Here is a 6,000-nt window from a genome sequence, read left to right on the forward strand (position 1 = left end):
CTCCGGGATCTACCCATTTGGCTTGGAGGGAGGACTTGTGAACATTTAATTTCCTGTCTTGCCGACTCCTATCCAAACAGCACTGCCGTTCTTGCTAAATTATTTTAAAGGTTTTGGTAGTAAATCCTTTCTTCCTTTTTTTTTTTTTCCTCTAACAAAATTATTCTTAGTACATCATATGAGATTAGATATCGTGGAGAGAGCAAGATCCTAACTGTCTAGCAAAGTGATACAGCACCCATTTAAATATTTTTCTATAAAAAAAAAGAAAAAGGATATTTACTGGGATAACAGAATATCAATATTTCCATCCTTTCCATTTCTCAGGCTGGGCAGCGATCATTCACAGGTATTTAGCAGAACATTACTTTCTGTAGCATGAACTGTTGCTGTGCTCCACTAAAATCTTAACTACTAGAGTTCTGCCATTCAACCCAGTTCTACTCAGCACTCAGTGCAGCAAGGATGTCAAGACTCTATGGTGAGTAATTTTACTCACTTTTCAACTCTGTGTATGTGTAGGCTAACAACAGGGTGTCAGCAGGATCTGTAAAGAACATCCTTATGAACCTGCAGGAAAAGAGACAATGTGCAGGCACACTCGAGCCAATATTGTTTTATGCCAATATTTAAATAATATGTCTATGCAGGACAGAAATTCTCACCTCCCAGTATTTCACATGATTCTACTCCTATGACCATGAACGTGGAAAATTACTGTTGTTGTTCTTCCATAATTCAAAAGGAAATGATTCCTCTAGGCATATCTTTATCTTTGACTTGTGGACCAAATCAGCCTCCAACTTCCCAGCCTCTCTGTATTAGTCTAGATTATTCTATGGTGCTTTATTCTCATGTTTGCAGCTCCTGCAATAAAATTTTGTTTGTATTAAAGTTTTTCATAGAACACCATTAGAAATTTCTTACCATTTAAAATTAAAACAAAATAAAGTACACCTTAAAATTACAGAGAGAAAATAACACTATCCATTGCTGCATTCCAAATTATTTCACAAGGGAAAGAGTGTCCATTACATTAATAAGTAAAAATTCAGTTTCCACATTCCATTTCAACAGAATTATCACTGGTTATCTTTGCTCTCTTTCTACTCTTTTCTTTCTCTCTTAAAACACAATTAGCCATTCTTTCTCCAGTAGATATTTTACTATGCAACTTCCAAACAGAAGAAACATTTTGAAATGTGAGGAATGCTCAAAGTAAGACAAGCTGAGAAGTTATATATTTCCTCAGTGAAACAGAGAGAAAGATAATTCATTGAACTAATTTCTCATAGGTGGCCTTTTGGGTATAAGTACATTTATTTTGCTCTGATATTTTAGTAGTCAGTTTTTTAAAAAAGTGGTAGTTTGGTGAAACTCAGCACACTGACTTGCTACATGACAGGTGATGACAGATACTATTTGTAGGATTAATAAATTGTTAGTCAAGGACTGATTATGTCTATGTATCCTCTAAATAGGCCAGTAAAATATGGCTTACAGGATACCCATTTAATTTTAGCTATCATATTTATATACTTTTTCTTCCTTAGGGTTCCTGAGAGCAATTCTCTTGTTAGATTCTCCTATTTCATTTGACACAGCAGAGACTTCAGTACTTCACTCTGCTGTGAACATCTATGATGCTGTAAAAAGGGGTGCAAAACTCAAGAAAGGAGGGGTTTTTATTTTTTTTTTTTATTTTTCTTTTTATTTTAGTGTTTGCTATTAGCTTACAGAAGCAAAATTCTGAAACCTGGGAAAACACTTAAGGCTGCTTCATGTGTCGTACAATGTGAATAAAATCCAATTCCTCTGAAAATTCAGGTTTAGGACATCCACTCAAGAGCAGTCACTGTTCTTCTGGGGAATTTGTGATCATTTGTATGGTAAAATGCTTGCTGATGCAAGCCCTGATGCTACAAAACACTTAAATGCATGCTTAAACTTTAGTATCTGCACATGTGCTTTTCTGCAGTGCAGTTGGTGTCTGGCAGTTTTCAGGTCCATTACCCAGTGGGAAAGGATTTTGAAACATTCCATGAGAAATGCAGAAAAATAACACCTCTTCCAAACAGACCAACAAAGAGGAAAATATTTTCTTTTGTTCTGCTGGGCAGGAAGGAAATGGAGAATGAAAATATAGTAAGAACGAAGCCTGCTTGACTCAAAAGGTACATCACAGCTGTGGGCCTGTTTTCTGTGTTAGCAGTGATTATGAATAGGCTGCTGAGAGAAGAGTGACTGACGCAAAAAAAGTGGGGCAAATTAAACTCAGACATTTTCTTCACATTTCATTAGTACAATACTGAATTCACACCAGACTGGGAAAGATCAACAAGAATGACAATAAGGGTCAAACATGAATTGAGCAGGAACTACGTCACTCTGACATGGATTGTAATTATTCTATGAGACATGCATCACATCCAGATCTTGGTTTCTGTACAGCTCTGTACAGCCTATCTTTGTGCTCAATAGGTAACGAATGAATCATCACCATTCCTGGTAGTCATCTAGCACTGGAGGAGGACTGGAAGTGACTGCCTGGTCTTGACCTCTGTGTGTATGTTTTGTAAAAATAGTTACCTTACTTGATTTTTTTACTCTGAAATCACAATATAGTTTAAAATATACATATTAATTTATACCAACCTGACTAGAATCTCTAGGGGATCTGCAAGAGCCTATGCAGAACTATTGTTTCTATTCCTTACCAGTACAACAAAATTAACATAAATATTCCAGCAGTTTTCAAGCAGGGCAAGTGCCAGGCCTGTACTTGGGAACAACAAGCCCGTGCAATGCTATAGGCTTGGAGAAAAGAGTCTGAAAAGCTGCCCAGCAGAAGGGGGCTTGGGGGTAGAAGCCAGCAGTGTGCTCAAGGTGGACAAGAAGGCCAACAGCAGCCTGGCTTGTATCAGGAATAGTGCAGCCAGCAGGACCAGGGAGGTGATCGTCCCCCTGTGCTCTGCTCTGGTGAGGCCGCACCTCGAGCACTGTGTTCAGCTTTGGGCCCCTCACTACAAGAAGGACATCGAGGCCCTGGAGCATGTCCAGAGAAGGGCTACGAAGCTGGTGAAGGGCCTGGAGCACAAGTCGTGTGAGCAGCGGCTGAGGGAGCTGGGGTTGTTTGGTCTGGAGAAGAGGAGGCTCAGGGGAGACCTTATTGCACTCTACAACTACCTGAAGGAAAGTTGTGGGGAGCTGGAGTCGGCCTCTTCTCATAGATAACTAGTGATAGGAATAGAGGGAATGGCCTCAAATTGCGCCGGGGGGCTAGGTTGGAAATTAGGAGACATTTCTTCTCAGAAAGAGTAGTCAGACATTGTAATAGGTTGTCCAGAGAGGTGGTGGAGTCACCGTCCCTGGGTTTTTTTAAGGAAAGGTTGTACGTGATGCTTAGGGACATGGTTTAGTGGGTGTTATTGGTGGTAGGGGGATGGTTGGACCAGATGATCTTGGAGGTCTTTTCCAACATTAATGATTCTGTGATTCTCTTTCTCATGACATTCACATTCAACCCATTGCCATTTGAAAAGCAGGAAACTGTACAAACAGTATAAAAGGAGAATTCAAAAATACAATTTATTTTTTTCCATCTTATTGAAGCCAAGAAAGTGTTACCCTTCACAACAGGGCTGGATAGTGATTTCAGAAGTATTGATAGATATGAATCTTTCCTCAAAGTCTGTATAAGCAAATAAACAGATAAACCTAGTACATAGATTTGCCTGATATACAGAGAAATATGCAAGAATAAATATTACAAGAGAAAATAAAAAGAAACGAAATAAATTATAGAGAAATATTGCTAGAACTTTAGAAATATTGCTAGTGCTTTAGGAATGCACTAGTTTACTGTCTTAGGAAATGTAGTTCAATAAGAATTTTTTTTTTTTTTTCCTGTCTGTGTGTGAAAATGCATAACTTTGTCCAGTTTCATTACGGGATGTAATCACTCTTCCCATTCATACACATAGGCATGTACAAAGAGAATGTCATATTAATCTTTGCCCCTCTTTTCTTCCAGGGTAGAATTATTAACTGTGAGCTTTTTTTTTTTTTTCTTTTTTCCTTTGATCTTTTTTCAGATCTTTTTCACTGACACTGAACGCAGTACTCAAGGTGCGGCCTTACCAGAGCACAGTACAGGGGGACGATCACCTCCCTGGTCCTGCTGGCTACACTGTTCCTGATACAAGCCAGGCTGCAGTTGACCTTCTTGGCCACCTGGATGCTCTGCCGGCTCATGTTCAGGCAAGCATCGACCAGCACTCCCCGGTCCCTTCCCTCTTCACAGTCTTCTAGCCATTCTGCCCCAAGCCTATAGTGCTGCATGGGGTTATTGTGGTCAAAGAGCAGGACCCGGCACTTGGCCTTGTTGAACCCCACTCCATTCACCTCAGCCCAGCAGTCCAGCCTATCCAGATCCCTCTGAAGGGCCACCTTACCTTCAGGCAGATCACCACTACCTCCGAATTTGTTGTCATCTGCAAACTTACTGAGGGTACACTCAATCCCCTCATCTAGGTCATCAGTAAAGATATTAAACAAGATAGGCTCCAGTACCGACCCCTGGGGGACACCACTTGTAACGGGACGCCAGCTGCACTTAACTCCATTAACCAAAACCCACTGGGCACGGCCCTCCAGCCAGTTCTTTACCCAGAGAAGAGTATACCTGTCTAGGCCACGGGCAGCCAGTTTCCCCAGGAAAAAATATATATATACTGCAGCCTGTTCCAGCAGTCTATATGTATAGCCTGTCTCTCTATATACATAGTGTCCCTATACTGTATATATACTGTATCTACATATAACATCTATTTTTATACATCTAAAATAAGAATATATATAGAAAATATATATTTCAAAAGAAGGAGAAGAAGGGAAATAAATAGGGAAATAAGTTTTTGTATGTAAAAGTGTTCATTTTCAATTTGTAAAGGTATAGCTCATTGCTCATAAGCAAATCTAGGTACATACTGATGTCTAAGCAATAACCTCTCTGAAGTCCCTGAAAAATGAACAAAAATTGTGTATAACATCTCAGATAGGAGACATCTTTAATACTCATCTAAACTAAAAAACAATTGTCTCAAAACAGATTTTTCGTAGTCAATAACTTCTCTCTGTGTTTATATCTGATGATTACAGAATTACTGTCTTATTTGTACAAGATAGGAAGAGTTCCTGTTTCCAAGACAGAATGAGATGCAACCAGAATTATCAGCTAAATCATGGAACATTACTTTCCAAGGTTGTACCTGTGCAATCCCCTTGAAGGCTGTACTTAATCTGAGCAACAACATTACAGACCAGCTTTAAGTGATACAGACCAGCATATCTATGCTTTGCTTGGTCAGCAGTAAAATAAATGTGATAGGCAGAGAGCTGACAGACAAAATATGACTCATTTCATAATCACTTATGAAATCACATATCACATAATCACAAAATAAGCATTTTTCCCAAAACACCTCTCCCTGTAGATCATTGGGAAAAGCTTTGGCAAGCTGCAGCTCTGACTCATGGATGAAAGTGTGAGAATGGGTACTGTAATAACCAGTATTATTGCTCAAAACGGTGAATTACTATTGGTGCTCTTATCCCATGAATCTCAAAACATTTTTAAAAAGGTAGAGTGTAATTTACTGTCATTTTCCAGCATATTGCCAATGGGCCCTAGAATAGCTTAAATTTATTTATCTGAGTAAATAATCACATCACAGTTGAGAAAGAAACATAATTCAGAATATACACTTTTTCCACCTGGCTAACTCCATATTTGCTGATAATGATGGAGAGATAATAAAGCCAGAATAGAATAAATGGGGATTCAAAGATGTAAGCACCAGTATTTACAGACATCACTGCAAAAGACAGATTGGTATAAAATAAACTATTCTGTCCATTCTCACAAGCAGTTTTAAGACAGATTTTCATTCCTACTTCTCATTTATAGACCAAATGGTGTTTCTGTTTATATAAAAAAAT

Source organism: Anser cygnoides, chromosome 4, assembly GCF_040182565.1.
Source record: "Anser cygnoides isolate HZ-2024a breed goose chromosome 4, Taihu_goose_T2T_genome, whole genome shotgun sequence".
NCBI classification, from domain to species: Eukaryota; Metazoa; Chordata; class Aves; order Anseriformes; family Anatidae; genus Anser; species Anser cygnoides.